Source organism: Cyprinus carpio, chromosome A13, assembly GCF_018340385.1.
Source record: "Cyprinus carpio isolate SPL01 chromosome A13, ASM1834038v1, whole genome shotgun sequence".
Classification (NCBI taxonomy): Eukaryota; Metazoa; Chordata; class Actinopteri; order Cypriniformes; family Cyprinidae; genus Cyprinus; species Cyprinus carpio.
This window is the reverse complement of record NC_056584.1, coordinates 27,541,335-27,565,527: the sequence shown is the minus strand read 5'-3', so window position 1 is coordinate 27,565,527 and position 24,193 is coordinate 27,541,335. Positions and strand designations below refer to the sequence as shown.

The 24,193-nt window shown below is 35.9% G+C and overlaps 1 protein-coding gene across 1 annotated transcript in view; it reads right to left on the bottom strand.

Moving 5' to 3' along the window:
- Positions 1-24,016, bottom strand: part of LOC109109112 (heparan sulfate glucosamine 3-O-sulfotransferase 1-like) — a 55,216-nt gene extending 31,200 nt beyond the window's left edge. Inside the window, exon 1 of the mRNA XM_042769565.1 lies at positions 23,736-24,016. The gene's annotated coding sequence lies outside the window, so the exon portion shown is untranslated. The remainder of the gene's footprint in view (positions 1-23,735) is intronic.
- Positions 24,017-24,193: the final 177 nt, after the last annotated feature.

The following is a 24,193-nucleotide window of genomic DNA, read 5'->3' as shown; positions in this document are numbered from 1 at the left end:
TGTACTGTTGTGTCTCGTTTGGTGTGCCTTTAAAGACAATGACATTCAGCTTTACTCATAGCTGCTTCCTCAAAAACGTCTTCAGAAACGCTCATTTGTTTTCCTGTTCTCAGTGACGACCTTTAAGAGTGGCGTGCGACTCGGTAACCTACTACAGAACATGCATTACTACTCAACCAGCAGCAGAAATATATACTGCTTAAAATACTATATATATATATATATATATATATATATAATATATATATATTATAATATATTATATATATATATATATATATATATATAGTTACTGGTTATATTCATGGAATTAAACAGGTTAAAATGGGGAAAAAAAATAAAAAAATAAAGAAAAAAGTTTATCATTGATAAATAATTTATTAATGAGTTTTGTATATATAAATTTATAAAAGTATGTTATTTAAATTAGACTAATTTACACTATTATTGCACCAAAAGCAATATTTATTTTTTAAAAACAAAACATTTTTATATAGCAGAGAGCTTGATGGGGCCAATATGAGTGGCTTTGGTTTTTTGGTTTTGGCTTTTGGCACAGGATCAGCTCCATTTTCCCCCGAGAATGAGCCACGTATGATTCTGACATTTATGCATGACATACAGTAAATGCTCCGCTGCACAAAGGGGAAATTCTAACCTTTAATCCTCAAAGAGGAGCAATAATTGTAAAGACACCGATGTCTTCAGGTAGAGCTGGAGAAATAAAGAGCGAGACGCAGAGAACACAGTAATCTGGAGTGAATCTGAGAACAGACTGGACTTCTTTTATTTGCTTTGCTCCACGGGAACACCGGGTACATAAAAATGACAAAGCTGAGCGATTAGGATTCAGGACTGGACCGATATGAGTCACTGACCCGATACAGCCATCAGAACTTCAATATTTCATTTCTCTGAAAAGAGACAGTTCGCCCAAAAATGAAAATACTGTCATTTACTCACCCTCAAGTTGTTCCAAACCTGCACGAGTTTCTCTCTTCTGTTGAACATAAAAGAAGATATTTTGAAGAATGTTGGTAACCAAACAGTTTCTGGTTCCCATTTATTTCTCATATGTTTCCCCATATTATGGAAGTCAGTGGGGACCAACAGCTGTTTGGTTACCCACACGTTCAACAGAAGATAGAAACTCATACAGGATTGGAACAGTAAATGATGACAGTATTCATTCTTTTAACCTTCACATAGCCAAGAATACAGGTTTTTAAAAAACTGGGCATTTTGAATGTTCCAAGAATATTCAGAAATAATGTCTTCTTGATGGGATTGTAAAAAAAAATTGCTCTACAAGGAAACATTCCATTGTATCATTTTGCAAATATTTTGGAAACGTTACTTTTGAATTCTCTGAACATTCTAAAACAACTAGTAACATTTAAAAAAACATGGCCGTGCACGGGGGGTGGCCCGGTGGCTGAAGCCACTGCCCCTTTGCCCCTATCGGCTGAGGTGCCCCTCTCACCAATCCCCCATCACCCAAGCTCAAAGTTGTCTGTTCCCGCTGCGCTAAATATCCGCTGATTCCGCTAATCAGCTCTGTGTTTCCCGCCCGCTCCGCAGCATCACTCACAATCTGTGTGCCGCTCTCTGGAGAGTCGAGACCACAGCCCCGAGGGTCGTTGCATTACGATCCACATTACAGTCAGAGGTTGATCCGCTAAATTAGTAATTAGTTGGTACATTGTTTGTTTTTGTTTTTGTCGGTAATGACTCGGCCGACTACAAACTACAAATACGAATAAAACGCGTTAGAAAAACTACAAATGTGGCGGATGCGCGCGATCGATGGTTAGGTAGAGATGTTTACAAAAAGGGGTTTGAGTTACTAACAATCAACATAAAAGTGTTGTACAAAATATCCATGTCCTTAGAATTAGAATGTCTAATTGAATTATTGTACCTGATCAGATCTAATATAGATAAAACCAAATTTGCTGTGGTTGGCACACTTTGTAGACAAAAATAAATAAATAAATAAAAAATGCCTTCACAAAAAAGAAGACAAGAGCGAAGGGAGGCTGCTAAAGGCAGTTCGACATTGCAAACATGAATACAAAACTCCAGCAAGCCAGCAGGTAAATCATCATATAGAATATTTAGCAATTTGTCTCACTTTAATTCTTGTAATTAAGTATACTCCCCATTATAATCACTTGTCTTGATACTAGTAATCTATACATCATATTTTATTAAAACAATATTAATAGTAGGCCTATAAATAGCTAAACATATAGTATAAATGTTCTAAATTAGTTATTTATTATTTTTTGATACATTTGTTTGTTTTAAGTTATTAAATTAAATGTCTAATACCTGTAGGGGAGAGTGGGGTAAGAATAGCCAATTTTTACTATTGTGGTCCTCAAGATAAGAGAAAATGATGCAGAAGTACAATGAAAGTATCTATCCAATCCTAATGAAAGTATTCCTATCATTTTAAATGATCAGATTGTATCTATGACAAAGGGTTCTAAATATATGGCTTCTTATAAAAAAGTGTTCCCATGCCTCAGTTTGCCCCGGGTTTGAGTCGAGTCAGTGCAAAATGACCCTCTGACCGAATCGGATTCAAACCCATGTGAAATAAATAATAATTTAAAAACTATATATATAACATATTTATTTTCTTAAAGTTAATTTTAACAAAATAAAACCAACCAAATGAAGTTCAAATTTCAATATTTAATTGTTTGCATTTCCGAAACAATATGTTGAACAACAAAGTTGCAGCCTTCCTAAAAACAGACTTAACAGAGAGTTTGTTGGCCTACAGGTGGAAAGATATTTTTATGTATTTATTTATTTTTATTTGTTTTCATAGCAATATCTAGCAACACTGCGAGAATTTAAACTGATAGTAATCAAAAGAGCCCAAAGACATGTTATTGCTGACAGGAGACCACATTCGGTAAAAAAAACACACACCATGATATTATCTGTCAGAAACGTTATCAACGCTATCAAAACAGTAGCATATAACACTAGTGCAGAGATAGATAGTGTAGAACAAGTATGTTACGTCTATGCTATTTCATTATGTAGTTTAATGTTTACAAAGTCATGCCAACAACATTCATAAGGGCACTAGACAAAGTTATCATCTATATAGCAATGGTTATTAATGAAAACTATAACAGTAATAGGCCTATTGCTGAATGATTAATAAACAACTGATAAAATGACATACCCCTAACCTAAAGTTATGGTGCAATGTGATATAATTTAACAATGCTCATTCCTCCAAAACAGAGAAAACATCTTTCACAAACATCTACATATCTGTCTCTTTTAAAGCGTATATAATGTGTATATAATGAGTGGGTTATTATAGCACAATTCCCACCCAGACCACACTAATCTTCAAACCCTGGCTATGGCCATGGTGCCTTCCGTTGCCCTCAGTGTGTTTCTCCTTTTCACAGTCTAGCAGAAATGATGCGTGGTTCCAAAATACATGGTCACATGGCAGTAAAAGTGTACAGATGCCAAGATGCAGGGGCTGGCTCAACTTACCCCACTCTCCCCTGCTTCCATTGAAGATGAGGCAGAAGCAGGCTCAGAGAGTGAGGGAGAGCCCACTCTTATCAAAACATCTACAATAAAGTCTGAAATTATTACAGAGTGTGCTATCTTTTCTTTTAATTGTATATTTGTTACAACTGGATAATTTGTATTAACAAGCACCCACCCTCCTTTTGCCCCCTTTTTTTGGTTTGGGCCACTGCCCCTCAAAATGTCTGTGCACAGCCCTGTAAAAAACATTAGATGAATGTCTAACTAAAATTAGGGCTGGGCAATATAACTAAAAAAATTATCATGAAGTAATGTTTCATATCGTTCGGGTTGATATTTTTTTAATTTTTTTAATAACCTTTCTTAAACAGAGAGCAGTATAAAAAATGTTTACATTTAACCACTGCATTTTTAATTTACCCAATTTATTAAGACAAACAACAATTTATTTTAGTCTTAAAATAACAAAATAAAATTGAAACAAATATATATCTCCTTTCTTATATTTTATATGCAGATTAAATAAGTGTCTCCTGAGGCCACAGGAGGGCGCAATGAGCAAAATAATGCACCTCGTTAAACAGTTTATTCAATGCAATGAAATAACAACTGTCTATAAAAAAAAGTGCATGCCGTCTAAACTAATAGGCTATTTATAAATCAAATATGATTTCGTAAATTGCATAAACAATTGTGAACAAAACAGCATCATGTATTTATGCATAGCTTAATACAAACAGCCAAAGCGCCGATCACACGATTGCATTTATAAACATACGAGACGCAGTGGAATGGAATAAAACCAACACAAATCCTCCAGACGTGTTTTCTAAAAGTTGAACCTCTTTTTACTTTACATGGCTTTATATTCATCTCTTGTGCGAGACGCGAGTGCAAGAGTCACATTTGTGCATCTCAAAAATACGCAGAATATGCATTCTGTGTGAATGGCTTGGTTTCGGTTTTAACCTCAACAATATATTCTCGGCATTGAGCTTCTATATTTCTCTAATATTTTTAATAAAAAATGCAGCAGCGGCGCATCTTTCGGGTTCAACTGGATATGGACTAACAAAAACATTAAAATGCAATGAGACTTACATCATCACTTAAAATTCAAACACACCATTTTTTCATTCGAATGCAAATATTTATTTGAAATTCGACTAATAGTAATTTTTTGATTCACAGTCTCCTCACTGCAGACAGGCACGATACTCATTTCAGAGTGTGTCACACATAATGCGCCTTTAAATGAAAAAAGTGTTATCAATGATGGTGTACCGTCGATAAATATCGATACGGTTTTATCGCCCAAAAATGTTCTGTGAACAATGTATTAATTACATTTTTGTGCTAACGTCTTAAGAATATTATTAAAGGCCAAATAATGTTGAACGAACCTTCCATTAACGTTACTGAGAACGTTCCCCGTTAGCTTGGTGCAAATTACTTCAGTACTTGGAAATTACAGCATTAATGGATTAGCATTAAAACATTTTCAACGATCAAAACTAGGGATGTAACGATTAACCGCGAGCCGGTTGAAAATCGATTCAGATATGTGACGATTCAAATTGGTTTAGATGCTAAACAAATCTTGATTTAATTAGGGGTAGGAGTTTATATGAATGCATGTCTGAGGGGAACTTACCATCTTTAGAAAAGTTTAGATGGTATTTTTTTTTTTCTTTTCATCTTGCCTCTGTATAATGCATATTTAAAGTTCATAAGTGCAGCGCTGCTTTGTTTACAGCGGAAACCAAGGAAACGCTTTAAAGCGCCACCTGCTGGCAGAGAGTGAATCTGAGTCTCGTTCAGTTCATCTGCTGTTTTTGTTTCATGCTGATATTTTTATGTAGGCTATAGTTTCACAAAACTGAAGACAAAACACTCACAATTATACAATCTGATTTAGATTAAAAACTGCTCATGTTGCATGTATGCAGCATCTTTGTTTGGATCATGATTACAATGCAGTGGTTGCATCTAATTTTAAATGGACAGATGACACACAAAGCCTTAGTTTGTTTATATGAAGAGATTTATTTTATTAGAGTAACGGATTTATTTGATTTGGGGCTTGTTTTAAAATTTCGATTTATTTTTGTTATTTACATTTATATTTATATTTACATATTATATTTAAATTCTGTCATTTAGCAGACGCTTTTATCCAAAACAACTTACAAATGAGGACAATAGAAGCAATCAAAACCAGCAAAAGAGCAATGATATGCAAGTGCCATATTGGTATATTATTATAGTGTTATATTTTAATTTCACAGAAACTTGCAGCATTTTGTCCAAGCAATAATAAAAGCACACATTTAATTTATAATTTCTCTTAAATCTCATTTTGTTAAAAATAAATCGTAATCAAAACTGTGAATCGAATCGTGAATTGAGTTAATCGTTAGGCTACATCCCTAATCAAAACCAAATAATATCTACATGCAAACGTGCCCAAAACAGCCAGGGTTTTTAACTCTGTAGTGAAGTGTTTTGCAGGAGGGCCGGCACTGATCGAGCAGGTGATTTTGATCTCAGCGGCTCTTCGGTTCCCGGGTCACCCGTCCATGTAATTAAAGCAACAACGGCTCACATTCTGAGCTATTAGACTCGGAGAAGCAGCAGTTCCAGCCAAAGACTTCATCAGTCAGACTGTGACAGGATAAATAGGCCAGCGCACACATCTCACTTCAAATATCATTAAACTGCAGGCACTTTCAACACAATACGGATCCATTGTACCAAATGTCGCTGCTTTCAAAACCAACACACTTCGACAGAGTTTCCTGAGGTTCAATAAGCTGACCTTAAACGCTTTTCTTTTATCAGAGAAAGGTCATAAACGGTTTAAGCGAAATCCTCTGCTAGATGTTTGCCCGTTACCCCGATTCTGCTGTGCATGTAAACACCTTGATCAGCTTTCTGTTTGCGTTCTCACCGAGGATGTGCAAAACTATGCCGCAAATATCTACCAGACAGCGATTCTCAGGGGTTTTCATAAATTATGTTTGAAAACAGCTGGATGGAGCTCAGCAGAGTGGAATCTGGTCTCCAGATGTGTTCATATCACATATTTTTCAGCCTTTAAAATTCAAAAGAATAAGTCACTGGCAAACGTTTACTAAAATATGCTTTATATGTTATAAAAACTGTTATTCAGTCAGAATACAGAGCTATTTTAAATGGCCATGAATGTAAATAGATGCAATTTACTCCCAAGTTTAGTTAAAAATTCTACTTTAATCAATTCTTACTCAGTATTTTTGTCTTGTTTTCCTTGTTTTTCATTACAACATTTAGCTACCATTACAAACTAAAGTCAATTTCACTGCAAAACTTGAATTTCTTCCACAGTATTTCCATTTTCCACAAATATATCTAAACGTTCTTAAATCATGATATTTTTACAAAATTATGAATGCAAAGATGCACAATTGCATAATATGGTAAACCTTGTTTTCTGAAAAATGTAAAAATAAATGTACAAATATATGCCAGTGGGGTCAGAAAAACTAAATTGAAACCTTTGATTTTTTTTTCTTAATTAGCAGATGTTTTTTCATGTTTTAACTTCAAACTAACTTGCTTTTGACACATTTTGCAGAAAAAAAGACTTAATATCTCATGTCATTTTGTATCTCAAGTAACTATAGAGCTGTAACACAGCGCTGTAGCTTTGCACATTCTTAATTAACCTGTCAAACCTTTGCTTTCTTAGAAACATCTTGAAGAAACAATGACTAAACCAACTAGAGAGCAATATGAGGAAAAGACAGTAGCTGTGACCAACAATGCACACCATAAAACGAAGCTCTACTTCACCTGAATAAGAATTATCTGGAAAGCGCCACTGTGCCATTCAGTATGAGACAAATACTTACTTCAAAAACTCTTCTCAAGTGCCTTGCTGAGAGCCAGGCTGTGGAAAATGTGACTGAACATCACTGTAAGAGTTCTCGTGTGCGGATCGGGCTCAGCGAAGGAAGACGGGCGGCAAACAGCTGCATCCACTTTCCATCGGGCTCTTTGATAAAATGCTTCAGACTCTTATGTAATGAACACAGGTGATCATGTGCAAAGCAAACGTCAACCTCCAGCTGTGGTCTCTTCATAATGCTAACTCTGACACTGACATCCGTCAGATTAAACCACTACATTTCCACGAGTAAGCCTTTGTGTTGGCCACTTTGTGCGGAATGAGGAAATTAAACGCAAAGCAGATGATGGAGTGAAACTATTTCCAGGCAGCAGATTGTGGATTGAAGCTTTGCAGTGGACACAGAATATAAAGTTATTCATAGAGAAGAGCACAGTATTAGTTATGTCAAGGACATGGGTTTAATTCACAGAAAACACACACACACTCACTCACACACTGATCAATTGAAAAACAATGAATGCACTGCAAGTCACAGTGGATGAAAAAGATGTAAATGTACTCTAGATTTATACATTCCCTGCTGAAAAGATGTAAATGTACACTAGATTTATACATTCCCTGCTGATTTGATCTTCATGTATTGTTTCTTTGCTGGAATGAGCGGCTTGCATTTGTGTTTTGCTGTTTTTTCATGGTTTTTTATTAAGCAGAAAAGACTTCCACCACTGCCATGCTGTAAGTACTTTATTTTTTTACATTATTACCAAGCATTAACCAACATTAACCGGCCATGAACCAGCATTAACCAATATGAACCAGTATTAAACAACATTAACCGGCATTAACCAACATGAACCAGCATTAACCAACATTAACCGGCATTAACCAACATTAACCAACATTAACCGGCATTAAACAGCATTAACCAACATTAACCAGCATTAACCAACATTAACCGGCATTAAACAGCATTAACCAACATTAACCAGCATTAACCAGCATTAACCAGCATTAACCGGCATTAACCAACATTAACCGGCATTAACCAACATTAACCGGCATTAACCGGCATTAACCAGCATTAACCAACATTAACCGGCATTAACCGGCATTAACCGGCATTAACCGGCATTAACCAACATTAACCAGCATTAACCGGCATTAACCGGCATTAACCTTAACAACATGAACCGGCATTAACCGGCATTAACCAACATTAACCAGCATTAACCGGCATTAACCGGCATTAACCGGCATTAACCGGCATTAAGCAGCATTAACCAACATTAACCGGCATTAACCGGCATTAACCGGCATTAACCAACATTAACCGGCATTAACCAACATTAACCAACATTAACCGGCATTAACCAAAATTAACCAGCATGCAAATACAAGCGATTGTGACTGTTGTTTGTCTGCAAAAAAAAATGTTGCTATGTAGTTGCTAGGGTATTGCCAGGGCTTACCTCTTCAAGATACTAAGATGTTCTAGTTTAGAAAGTTTCATTGTGGTTGCTAGGGTGTTGCCAGGGCTTACCTCTTCAGTTTCTAAGGTGTTCAGAGTTGCGTTTAGAATTGTTGCTAGGGTGTTTCAAGGGCTTAAACTTTCGGTTACTAGGGTGTTCTGGGTGGTGTTTAGAATATTGCTAGGGTGTGGCCAGAGCTTACACCTTCAGTTAAGGTGTTCGCACTGGTGTTTACATTGTTGCTATGTGGTTTCTAGGTTGTTGCCAGGGCTTACCTATTCATATACTGTTTACGTCTTTTATTGATTTTTCTGAACATTTCTGCCATATGCACATGAACTGACAGTCATCACTGATAAGCTACTACTAAATATTGTAGAAACTTAATTTTCTGTAAAGTTGCTTTGTAATGATTTGTATCGTAAAAAGCGCTATACAAATAAACTTGAATTGAATTGAATTGAATATACTAAGATGTTCCAAATGGTGTTTAAAAAGTTTCAGTGTGGTTGCTAGGGTGTTGCCAGGGCTTACCTCTTCAGTTACCAAGGTGTTCAGAGTGGAGTTTAAAATCGTTGCTAAGGGTGCTGCAAAGGCTTATACTCTTTCGGTTACTAAGATGTTCAGAGTGGCTTTTAGAAAGTTCAGTGTGGTTGCCAGGGCTTACTTCTTCAGTTACTAAGATGTTCAGAGTGGCGTTTAGAAAGTTCAGTGTGGTTGCTAGGGTGTTGGCAGGGATAGTGTTGACAGCAAACACTAACAACATGAAACTCAGGTAAGAGCACCAAAAAATGTATATAACCCAATTTAAGGATGGGATAAAGTTTATGCAATCTAAACTTGAATAATCACACTATTAATTGTGCAAAGGTTCAGTACCATCTTCAGTATTTAAAATTCAATCCCGCAGTGCTGCTCTCTCTGCCAAGCTACTAGAGAATTCACTAGAGTCCCTGCTGACGGAGTAAAACGCGATCAATACGGCCCAGTGACTCGTGATTGCTCTGTGTATTTTCAATGATCCAACAGAGATGTGTTTAAGCCATCAAACACCTTCTAATCATCATGCAACAGGACTTCAATTTACACTGGACTGTGTGTTCTCAGCCCGGTCGATTATATCTGTTCCCTCTACTGGCAGCTTCAATTCTGTTAAAGTAGTCTTGCTACTATTTGGCCATAATAAGCCTCAAATTGATGATTAACCTTCGTAATCCGGCGAGCGCATGGAAGACGGTGTGCTCTTGTCATCCGAGTGGCTGCGAGAAAGATGCTGCATTATCGTCTGTGGGAAAATTGAGGGTTTTGTAAGCAAATAAGGCAGCATTATCTGCACGAAGCGTGCCCGTGTATAATGAAGACGCATCTCTAGAATGAAGAGCCGTTTAATAACGAATCAGAATGCTTCACTGTATTGTGCGTTTTAATAAAAAACCATCCACGTCTGCATGCGTTAGGCGCCTATGCGTGAAGATTTAAGCTCTTATCTTGGAAAGTGAGGAAAATTAGCATCTGGTGCACAGCGTCGGCCATTGTTTACAGCGCTCTATTATTTGGTAATCAGACATTAAATGAGTCATTTCTCTACATTTAACTCTAGCCGGTGAACTAATGGCTTAATCTGACCAACATGTTTACTCTGAATCACCATTAGACAAACTCAATTCGTGACTGCAAATGAAGCAGGAAACAATTCCTTAAAATGTGACTAAACACATGCACCAATCAGATTGCACATATATGCATCAACATGCGTTTTAGACTTTCATTACCCTGTGATATTTGCAGTCGGTTGTTTTAAAAGGGCGAAGTTTATAAAAGACTCGAGGCTCCTTTATCAGAGGCCTGGTATTTCATATCTATCATATTTGTGAGAGGAATCAGTCCACAGGCTGTCCTTTACACGTCACCTTGTCAAAGCGCCAGACAAATGACCTCCTTAAATCTCTAAGATTTTTGTGTGGGGCCTCATTTCAATGAAATAAATTAAAATTAAAATAAGGCCCTAAATTAAACCTTAACATATTCCACTCTGGGGGACAGAGGCAGAATCAGGGCATACTTAAAAAACATGACAAGAACACAAACCCTCATCAAGAGTGAAGTAAAGTTCAGAAACTTTGATTTTGCCAAAGGGTCAAGGCTCACTGTTTTCTAGGTCGGAGAAAGAGATATTATATTAGCAATAAACATACACTTAAAGTGAAAATAAACGTAACATGCAGGGTACATATCATAAGACATAACCAACAGCAAAGATCATATTTTTGGAAGTTGGCTTTAGGAGTGAGAAATGGCAATCATCAAATAAAAATACTACTAGATAGCGAAAGTTAAATTTAAATAATAATGGGGGACTGAAATCGATGGTTTGATGAAACCGTATTTTTACCTAAAATATGTTACATTTCTTTTTAGAATTCTAAAAATGTTCACTTGTAACGTTATTTAAAGGTTCCAAAAATGTTTCTTACAACATTCTAATAACATTATTTTGACCTAAAATATAACTTTATTTGAAAGTTTCTTTTTAACATTCTAAAAACATTAAAACATCCAGTTTTCTTATTGTGATTGTAACGTTATTTAAAGGTTACAAAAACAATTATTTTACGGTCATCAAGTACAAATAACATATAAGGACATTTTGAAATGATGTTCTAAAAACATTTTCTCTCAGCGTTAGGAGAATGTACAGTATATCAAATATTAGTAAAGTTAAAAGAACGTTTCATAAACATTACTTAAAGAACGTTTTGTCATAATATTTATATACAGTAACTTTTAAAAAATAAGATTTTGTGCAATGTAAAGGTTTAAGGAAACGTTGATGTCAAAAAAAAGAAACAGTTATCAAGGGTTTTCACATACAGTACAACATGTTCTTGCATTCAAAAACAAGAAAAAAAAAACAAAATACAAGAGAACTACAGGGGTCTTGAGACCCTTGAATATTTTAAACTTGACACAGCGTCTTAAAAACAGCATGACAAACAGTGCAATACAAGAATGAATACTTTGGGTTAAGGGTTTATTCAAATCTCTAACACTAAGTACAAGCACCTCTAATAAAAACCTGACCCTAATGTTCAAGCACAACCTTATTAGTTTTTACTTGAGCACTTCAGAAGTTTTCTCTGGAGTGAAGCACCTTCACCTCTACTGCTGGTGAGGCAGAGGATAAAAACAACTTCTGAGTCTTCCAGCTGTACTTTCTCCACCGCTGCATGAAAAACCCTTTTATGAAAGCCTGGAAACAAAACAAAAAAATGATAAATAATGAATCCAGAAACACCGAATAGAAAATCCAAGATGTGGAGCGTAATAAAGTAAGCCGCAGAATCAAATGACTGCTGTTTCTATGAGCTTTAATCTCGGGGTAATTTCATTTCACACTACGCAGTACTAAACACTGCAACACTAGAACAATATTTTGGCTCCTGCCTCTCACAGGTAGGCTATTTGAGAAACAGAGCCATTAAACACACATCTATTGTCTAACTGTGTAGCTGAATAAGAACAACAAAAAAAGAGCAACACAACATGCAGTAAAGGAGGCTTTCTCTCTGATCCGAAGAGAACGAAAGCCATGAATAAATGTCTTTTCGCTCATCAAGTGGAATGATAAATTCACCCCCATAATGCATTTGCCTCAGAATATGTGATGAAAAAATATTCTAAATTAGGTGTCAAAAGCCTCATATCGAACAACTCCTTCTCAAACTGCACTCCAAACGCGCCAGCGTCCAATTATTCCAAAATGACAGCAAATTGAACAGAATAAAGCACAAAGCCGTCACTCCGAGGCGCACATCCAGGAAGCCTCATCGGAATACATATCGCATTAATGAGCATGTCCCATCAGCACGGATCAAGTGCGATCATCTGATGCTATGTGAGTTTAAAGGAGCTTATGAGAGGGAACGGAAATCAATACACTTATCCAGATGCACTGCACAGCCATCGTATAAGACCAGGGATGGGAATCGTTAGGAATTTAATGATTCTGGCTCCCATTTCAATTCTGGTTTAAAGGGGCAGTTCACCTAAAAATAAACATTCTGTCATCGTTTACTCACACTCATGTTGTTCTAAACCTGTTTGATTTCATTTATTCTGTGGAACACAAAACGAGATGCTCTTTAACGTACAGTACAATGTCAGTGACTCGTTTGATTCGTTTGTGCAGCAGACCAGAGTTTGAATCATTATTAGGAGTGTGCTATATTTATTTTTTTTATTTTTATTTATAAGATTTATTTATCATCATTTTCCCCAAATATTATATGAATGACGTTTGTGCGTTGTTTTAGAGTTTTGAAAGTTGTTATTATTGTGTTTTTTTTGTATTCTATTATAATGTTTTTTGAGTAGCAAAACGCATTCACTGTTTCACTTTCGTTCCTGAAAGAATCCGTTTTTTAAAAATCCTTTGAGTCAATGATTCAATGATCCATTCACAAAGACAGTCACTTGCTTCAATCCTAAATGAATCAACCGCTTTAAATGAATCATCTGAGCGAATGATTCACTGAATCACTCATTAAAACAGGGACTTGCTGCCACCTGCTGGCAATTTTAGAGTAATATTTATTTATCCATGACAGGCTTGGTACCAGCACAAAAACAGCAAAATATTGTTTAATCATTATTACTATAAATATTTTTTAATTGTTATTTTTATATATCATTTTTCATTGATGTTTTCTTATATTTAGTTATGTTGATTTTTGATTTTTTTTGAAAAGATTAACATCAATGATATTACGTCTATGCCAATTTATGTGGTAGGAAGTAACATTAAATTAGAAATAAAGACTAAATTCGATCACATTAGATGCAATAAGGAACTGGTTACAACCACAAACACTTACCATGCATACTACTACATACTGGCTGTTTACTAGTACTTACAAAGCACATAATAATGCATTATTGTGCATGACCATATTCTGGATCCATTAACCCTACTCCATACCTAAACTTTTTGTTATTGTACATATTCTGGATCCATTAACCCTTCTCAACAAACTCCTAATTTGCTGCTCATTGATAATAAGAAAGGTGTTTGTTGTAGCTGTTAAGTTTAGAAGTTGGCTTCAGGAGTGGAAAAGGCCAAAACAACAAACACAGAAGTCAATCTGAAGGATGCTGGGGCATACAAGTCAATGGTTTACAGGACAGGTTTGGGAAGCATCCTCTGATTTAACGTTCACTGAATATTTTAACCTTGACGTTGTGTATCCACTTATTAAAGGTGTTCATATACAACACGTCCTTGCATTCAAAAACAGCTGAACAAAGCACAACCAAATACAACAGATTTAGTTTTCAGGCGTTTAGCAGTAGCATTCAAGAAATATAAAAATAAAACACTATATAATTCTTATTTATTATACACTGATTATACACTGGCACAATTATACACTGATTCTGAAAACCTTCCATGGTATTTTTTTTTCTCCTACTATCAAAATCAATAGGGACCAGCAGGGGTTTGGTTCCCCACCTTCTTCAAAATATCTTTTTTTGTGTTCAGCACAAGTAAGAAATTAATACAGAATGAAATGTTTAACCGGCAAGGCTTTATTTTAAAGTTTTAATATAAGTGTGTGTTTTAGAGTTTTGGGTTTTAAATTTTTTTTTTGTGTTTTTTTGTGATGTGCTTTTTTTGTGAGCGTGTACATGTGGAGTGTGCACACTATAAAGAGTGTGTAACAGCACCTGGTTACTGGACTAAGTTATCTTTTGCATCTGATTGCGTTAATACTGTCAAAAGCACACATGGCTTACATATAAACACAGCTGGTTATGTCTAAAGTGAAAGAAAACAGTTGAGAGAGAAACTGACGTGTGCTTGTAGATTAAATGCATGTAGGTCTTAAAGTGACAGCAGACTAATAGTACTAAACATGATGCTGCTTGTCATTAAAGGGAGAGTTTACCCAAAAATCGTTAGTCGCTCACTCTCATGTTGTCCCAAACCTGTATTAATTTATGCTGAACACAAAAGAAGATATTTTACCAAACACCTGCAGGTCCCCATTGACTTTGATAGTAGAAAAAATAAATAAATAAATAAATAACTAAATAAAAAACCTCACTGGAGACCAGCAGCTGTTTGGTTCCTCAAATTCTTCAGAATAACTTTTATGTTCAACAGAAGAAAGAAACTCATTCAAGATTAAAAAAACTTGAGAGTGAGTAAATGATAACAGAATTGTCATTTTCGGGTGAACTGTCCCTTTAAATGTTAATAAAACAACAAAACAGAGAAAAATCACTCACTGCTCTTGACTGAAGAACTTTAATAAGAATCAATGTATAATTTATACAGTGAAGTGTATATAGTGTTTTATTTTTACATTTCTTTATTCAGTTTCTTGAATGCTACTGCTAAACACCTGAAAAATAAAGCACTGTTTATATATTATATTTGTAAATGTCTTTTAAAGCCAAATCTGAACGATACTGTGTATCTGTTGCATTTTGTTATGCTTTGTGTGTTTTTTGAACACAAGAGCGTGTTGTAAAGTGTGTGAACACCCTTAAAGCCTTTAAAGCCAAGTGTAAGTTTTTTTTGTTTGATGATGTATGTTTATGTTGACTTGAGCTGGAGTACTATGATAGGATAGTATTTTTTTTAAAACAGATCGTGGAGATATTTTAATCGTGATATCGCACGGTTGAATATTTAAACCTCGGTTTGACGTCAGTGATACCACACATAACTGGCTGTGATCTGAATATGCATCTTCAAAAGGAGATTTTCAGTGAGTAAAGACTTAAATCTGGGTATTTTCCTCAGACAAATATCCTCTAAAGCTTCAGAAGACAGAGTCATATGGACTGTCGTTTTGGAGTTTGACTTTTTAAGTCCTTTTAACCAAATCACTGCAAATGACCAGCTTATAAGAGTCCATGTTGCATATAAAGACATGTTTTTGTATTTTATCACATTCAATATAGCCTGAATATCACTCTCATAATTTTTTTAAAGCACAAGTAGCCTATATAGATGTACAAAAACCATCAAAATAATTCACTTATGGTATTTAAACAATATTCCCAATTCAGCTTCCAAAGGTGAAGGTGGTGAAGAAAACCTCAGTGCTCTCATGAATAATGCAGTTCGGCTCAAATATGTTATGCATGCACTGTAACTTACGGCGAGTTATATATTATATATGAACGAGACGTGAAATGAAAAACTCGTTGGCTGCTAACGCACAACCACACAGTGCTAAAGACGCTGGATAACTTGTGAACCAGCTTCAAAATCCTAATGTCTACTTGACTAATAAATGACATCCAGGGAATTGGGGTAGTAGTACACGGATACGTCTCGCAGCTATTAAAGACAATGATGTCGTTAGGTTTGGGAGGCTTGTGAGATGGACCGAGGCGAAGCGTAGCGCTGTAGCTAATCTTTCCATTTCCCCTGAAGGGCTAATCAGGAATCTGATCCCATCCATCTACATCTGAGCCAATTTAACAGAAAGAGTTCACGAGGAGTCTCAGCGGGCACCAAATGAGCCCAATCTAGGCCAAACTTTTAAAGACATGTATGGCTATGTTAATATGTGGGATGGGGAGGGAACAGGTTTAACATGCAAAAGCAGGGAAATATTCACCAGCAACTTTCAGTTTCCAGAGACAAGTTGTTAATAATGTGCATGATTTTATATGCAGCTGATGGTAATAATGCATGTTTGCATGTCTCACATTAAGTCCTTACGAGTGTTGCCAGATTGGGTCGATGATTTCCAGCACAGAAGCTTTTCAAAACCCGCCCAAAAAATTCACTGCCAAAAGAATTCACAACGTGAATTCTATTTCCATGCCAAGGTTGACAAGCACAGTTTTTACCTCCTTAAAACTAGTGACAAAATAAAACCATAAAAATGAACCGATCTCCCAGACAGGAGAACAATACAACAGGAGAACAGATGAAAACTTTAAAAGAAAATAAGCAAAGATGACAAAGATATTTCTACCCAAACTGTAAAAACTGTTGAAGTATGTAAAATATTTGCAAACGGCAGTCAAGAACGAGCCAGACAAAAAAGCCCAGTGTAAGTGATTGGAACAAGTAATGAAATTAGTGCATGTTTTTGGGTTGACAGTGCTCATGCACATATTACAACCATCTAAAATGTGTCACTTTGTATTCAAAAAACGAACGACAATGATAATAATAATTTGTGCTGCACTTTATTTCTAAACACGGTTTGAGAGTTAGGTCACTCTCCCATTCTTTACTGTAGTTTCAACTTATGTTTATGCCACTTTGGTACAGCGATCACTTGATTATTCAGCTCCAAGTTCAAAATCTGATCCCTTATCGCAATAAAAACATTGGTATTAACACCAACACCAGCCGAATCTGCAGTGTGTTTACCCAGCTAACAGGAAACGCTCTCACAAGTTTCTTAAACATTATATAAATGTCAGGACAAAACGTTCTTAGAGTAATGTTTATTGAAAACTCTAATATTTGATATATATTCTCATAATGTTGAGAGAAAACATTCTGAGATCAGCATTCTCTGAACGTCCGTATAATGTTACTTGTACTTGATGAACATTCTAAGAAACATTTTTGTAACATTCAAGTAACATTCTGATCAAGATGACATTCTTAGAAAAAAAAACATTCAAAATAATGTAATATTAATATATATTATATATATATATATATATATATATATATATATATATATACATTAAAATTATATTATATTGTGGATGAAAAAGTTAGAATGTTTTAAGAAATGTTTTTTGTAACCTAATGTTATAATCACAACAAGAAAACTGGATATTTTAATGTTTTTAGAATATTAAAAATAAATGCATTATATTTTGTGTAAAAAAAAAAGTTAGTATAATGTTGTAAGAAACATACTTTTAAATAACGTTAAAATCATGAAAACTGGACATTTGAATGTTTTTAGAATGTTAAAAATAAACGTTCAAATAATGTTACATTTTGGGTGGAAATAAAGAATGTTGTAAGAAACGTTTCTCGTAACGTTTAAATAACGTTATAATCATGAAAAGTAAACTGGACATTTTAATGTTTTTAGCATGTTAAAAAAAAACATTCAAATAACATTATATTTGCGGTGAAACTAAAGTTAGTAAAAACATTTTTGTAACCTTTTAATAATGTTACAATCATGAAAAGAAAACTGGACATTTGATTGTTTTAGAAACATTTCGAAACAATGTTCCCACAACGTTTTTATAACCTAAATGTGTTACCTGTATAGTATAACTTCATGATGACTGACTGGATTGAGGACATGCTCACTTAGGTTTTATTCGTTAACCAATTAGCCTATAAAATGATCAACAAACTGATCCCAAACCAGCCCAAATGTTTGTCCACCCTCCAACCCAATTTTGATCCACACAATCAAATACAAACTAACCAGACGGAAATCCTCCCAATCTGGCAACACTGCTCATCACTTAATGTCCAATTTAAATTTATCGGTTCTTCCAAAACACTGCTGTTGGGTATATTTACAACGATTATCCATTGCTCTGACAGCCGTCGCAGCATTTGCTGTTTAAAAAACAGCAAGGTACACAAAACTCGATTCCCATCTGCGGCCGAAAGCTTCTTTTGGATTTCGAAAGGGTCCATAAGTCAGAGAATTGGGCCCAGACAAAGACTGCCTCTAAGCACTGTTAGATCTGAGAGGAAAAGCAAAGCGCATCCCTCAGGGGCTAATCTGTATTTGCCCAGTTCAGCATTAACCATATAAAAGAGAGTTCAATAAGTCACAGAACAAAACTCAGCTGAGAGCCTTGACGTGTCGGGATGAGTTACACATCGCCAGCAGCAAGCGGCTCACACACCCGTGACAAATGACTCCTCTGGTCATGGCATATTACCATGCTCTGTGCCCGTCTCGGCAGAAGCCTGCCAGGTGCGAGAACACTTCATTCTTTTAGCGCTGGAATATTTTGATGTATTATTCATTTAGGGTGTAGTCCCTCTCGTTCCAATGCAAAATGAGCTAAATGAGGCGAATCTCACCCAACCTGTCATAAACACATCCAGATCATATTTCACCCCGACTCAAAAGGAAAAAATATACGAATGATATTATGCACAACGAAAATGAAGTCTATTTTAGGACCGTGTTTTATGCATTGTGATTTTTTTTGACTTTCATGCCAGTTGAGCATATTTCACCCCCAACTTTTCATATCACTCTCATTACTGTAATGCATGTAATTATTTATTATGTTAAATATAAAATATTGATCCCAGGGTTTCTGCAGGTTTAATAAAGGTACATTTCAGAATATTTAAAGACCTCTGTAAGACCAAGTAAAGAAAATTTGAGGAATAAACTGAAATGTCTAAAATGCAAATGTCTAAAGATCCTTAAATCAAGATATATTTACTTGAAAAGCAAAATTACATAAAATAAAAAGTTTTTTTTTTTTTGAATTAATCAAAATGATAAGTGAGTCTATGATTAAAACAAGAACAAATATCTGCTAATGGGCTTAGAAAAATCATGTTAATTCAAAAACGGAAAACAAGATTTATATTCTATTGACATTTGTTCTTGTTTTAAGCATAAAATAACTTACATTTGCATTCTCAAGTAAATGTATTTTGATTTAAAGATGTTTAGATATTTGTACTGGAAAATAAAAATACAGCGGAAGATATTAAGACCCACAAAAACCCCAAAAAAATCATGTTAGTATTTAATTCATGCATTTTTTTCATGCAAAATATAACAAGCAATTTTTGAATAAAAATACTGAGGAAGATATACTTTTTTTTTTTTTTGCAATGTATGCAACATTTAATGACATGATTTTATGAATTCAAAGCTTTTCTGCTCTGATTTAAGATCTTTTTAGGGCCTTAATTTGTGGGAGGGAGTATTAAGTGTTTTTAAGACCCATAAATAAACCCCTTCATGTTAGTATTTATATTATGCATTTTCTTCATGCAGAATATGATGTCCAAATTTTTATTAAAAATACTGAGCAAGATTTTTTTTTTTTTGTATTAATTCAACATTTAATGCAACGACTTTATGAACTAAGATTTTTTTTTTTTTGATTTAAGAACTTTTTAGGGCCTTAATTTGTGGGAGTGCAAATTAAGACTTTTTAAGACCCACAGAAATCCTTTATGTTATAACTTAATTTATGCATTTTCTTCATGCAAAATATAATTTCCTATGTTTGTTTTGATTTAGAAATGAAATACGACCTTTCAGTGTGAGCTTCACCTAAGAGTGAAACTTACCTCTAATTTCCTAAGCAGATACGAGCTAAAACATTGGAAATAATGGAAACGTCTGGCAAGATTCCTGCCAAAACCACAGACATCTGTACTGCGAACTCCCCAACACCCTCCGAACACAATCTGCTCCTATAACAACTGTACGTCTGTACGTCCTAACTCCAGCAGGAGAATATTAATTATCAGCAGACATTAAGGCCTGCAGATTGAATCTGGCACGCATTAAAGCCGAGCGTGTTACCACGATAACTCGTAGACCTCCTGAGGGGAAAGATGTCTCGATTTTCTCTCCCAAAAAGAGCAGAATACATTTACATGCTTAACAATGTGCCGTTCCCTCAGCTAGCAATTTTCCTCTTTTAATTCAACTAACACCATCCCATCAAATATTAATATCGCTCTTGAGTTGAGAATGGAAGAGAAAAGAGAGGTGATTATGGAGAAATCAAACAAATAACTAAAAACGCCTCCATTTGAATGAATCTAAAAGAGCATAACACAAACTCACACAGATTATTATCTGATCTTATCAAGGACGCAGAGCTTTGCATCTTTATGTTCGGGGTTGGCATTATTAATGCATTCTGCTCTCTAATCATGTCTTACAGAGGAATACATTTGTTGCCGTTTTCAATTCAGCACCGCGTGTTCTTTTAAATGCAGCAAATTTCATTCCGTAATTAAGTAATTAGTGCTTCTAATCTCTAAACTTTTAATCTAATGAAGTAAATGTGATTCATTTTCCCCTGATGTCAATTCTGGCACTCTTTCATTCTCTCCAAGTAAACAAAACAGGAGAAATGCTGTTTGATTGCCTACAAAACTGTGAAGCGATCAGCTCTCTGTCAAGCATTAAAATAATGAGTTAAGTTTACTCGGTTCGGTCTGTCGCTTGGCCTACACGACCACATTCTTGGTTCAGAAATCCATGTTGTTTAAGCTATAATCCGGCCAGATTTTAATCTAATGCAAGTGATGGTTAGATATAGCCAATGCTGTTAACCACAACCCTAAAAACAGAGTTCTCAATAGTCTTGTTTATGATAAGCCATGACTTTGGTGTTGGACGCATTCCTACAGCATTTGTGAAAGATCTGTGCATTAAGCTTTTATTCTACTCGTGGACGTCTCGTATACCGCTGGGACGTGCGTCTCGGTTTAACCCTTACCCTAGAGACAGCTCAAGTCCAATACTTTGAAATGCGTCGCACGTGGCACGGTCAGGAATCTTTACATGTACTACCCATTACAGTCACTTTACAGTCACCTGATCGGGATCTCGGGCACCCAGGCAATCTCAAACATTTTGCACGTAATTGAAAACCTGCTTCAGTGAAATTGCACGAGCCGCCAGGCTTCCCGAGACGAGCCGGAGGGAATCCAAAAATAAACCGCACCTCGTTCTTTTAATTAAAGGTGAATCGGTTAGCCTGTGGCAAAACGGCCCGAACCAAACTCAGCCTTTCTTAAACAGCTCAATATAAGATGACAGCAGGTTACAGGCCAGGAGACGGCTCTCAGGGTCCCTGAAGAAGAGTATTGAATATGCTGTCCATTATATCCATTCCTGTTCTCTCTCAACACCCTTGCCACTAACGGTTTAAACTTCACGGCTCCTGTCACATCTCGGCCCGTCTAATCGGGTCGGACTCAGACAATGAGACAGGGCTAAACCGAATGCACTCGCAAATGAGAATTGATGCAGTGCGTATCGCCTCTAGCTGTGTGATGAATGGCTCTGAGTAAACTATCGGATGCGTGAGGGATTGACACGTCTGCTCGCGCATGCTTTCCTGTTAGACCGTAAATAGCAGCCCGAGACAAAGAGCCACAATAATCCAGGTTTCAATTACATGCTGATGAATTCCAGAGATATTAATAAAGAGAATTAAGCAACAACAACAACAAAAAAAAACCATCTAAAAATAACTTGCACATGCACTTGAAACCACAATGCTCAATACCAGACTAAAGGTTCAGTATCTCAGGATATCAAATCATATGCAAAAGTTTCAAGCATGCAAATCCTACTTTATGAAGCGCTTTACTTCACTTATATGGGTTTGCTGAACGTGCATATAAGAAATCCTTTAAGTGCATCTACCAACGGCAAACAAAACAAAAAGTATTTGTTGCTAATCAATAGATACTGTACATGCATAAATCCATTGTTTGTTCCCAAACATGCTTACTTATACTGTAAAGAAATACAACAGAGGAAAAAAAAATGTAAAGGTTGCACTGCATTTAATATGCAAGCTGTGAAGTAATGTTATTATCAGTATTATTGTTAATAATCAACACAGTCTTCAATATCATAAAAAGTGATACCCTGTTAGCAGAGCAGCTCTATCATGGTATTACTCTGGAGTGCAATGGCACATAAATATAACAATCATTCAATACCATCAATAACTGACATCATCACTGTACCACAGTACTGCCAAAGTACCTTTGATATAAACCAATCACGATACAACAATAACTGACCATGGCTGTTTTGGACATGTTAGCATAGTAATCCCATGTTTTATTGGACATGCATTATTTTAAGCACCTAAAGCACCATGCAAATACCATACGTAAATATAGTAATCAAAAAGTACCATGGTATAACCATCACTGTGCCATGGTACCTCTGCACTATTGTAAGTATTAATAGAAAAAATACATTAACCCAATAAGAAAGCAATTTATCGTGGTTTTCCGATACTGTACCATGACACTACCATGTTTTATTGGAAGTACCGCTGTATTTCTTTACATATATATCCCAAAATTGAATTACTGCCATCACAGTGCCATAGTACTGCCTTCCTCTAAGTATTAATATAAAACAATCATGACCTCAGCAACACATTTACAATGATTTTTAGATACCATGGTATTTCCTCACATACTGTAGATTAAATTACCACGCAAATGCTAAGGAAATCATATTTAAGTACCATGGTATTACCATCACTGTACCATAGTACTACTCTCATGTATTAATACTAAACAACCATGACCTCAGCAAAAAAGAAACAGATAATACCTTACAGTTTTTCTTTTTCTTTTTTCGGACAGTGTACCATGGTACCACCATGTTTATTTGATTATACAATGGTAATTCCTTACATATACTGGAGTATATACATGGGGCACACATTTGGAAATAATTCAGTACCATAGTGTGTGTGCGTGTGTGTGTGTGTGTGTGTGTGTGTGTGTGTGTGTGTGTGTGTGTGTGTGTATATATTAGTACTATACCCTACTTTCTTCCAAGAATAAATTCAAAGCAATCATGACCTCAGCAGGATTTACAGTGGTTTTCGGATACTATTGATAGTAGCATGGTATTTCTTTACGCAATCTGAAGTCCCAGATACATGGCATTGTATTCCAGCACCAGTATAAGCGAGAATTACGATGCATCACAGTATGTTCCACCACGGTACTTTTAAAAACGCTCGTTCCACTATAAAACAAACAATTAAAGCAATTCATTCAGACACGAGACTGAAATCGCGCACCTCTGTGCGTCAGGAATGCTGTGCAGGTGACAGAGACGCACCTGTGTTTCCTCGCGAGCGCCGAGCTGACGAATCCATCGCTCCGCGTCCGGCGCGTGTCGCGCGCGCACTGGAACTGTTCCGATCGGCTCGGTTCTCCTGCTGTCTCGAAGCGTCGGTTTCTCCTAAAGAAGAGCAGGAGTCAATCACATCGCTCCTCGAGGAGGCATGCGGCGCAGCTGCTTCTCCACACGCGCCGAGCGCGAGACTGACGATCCACAGCGCGAGAGACGCTCGCGGAGTTCACTGACTCTCTCTCTGTGTGTGTGTGCGTGTGTGTGTGTGTGTGTGAAGGAGGAGTCATTTTAATGCGCACAGATCCAACAATCTCAACACATAAACTATTAAATATTTGACTATCCTGGTTAAAACAAATAAAGGTTCTGAGGTTTGCTATCATCTTTGCGTTTTTCCTAAATTAAATATAATCTAATCTAACTAATCTTCCGACTTTAGATCA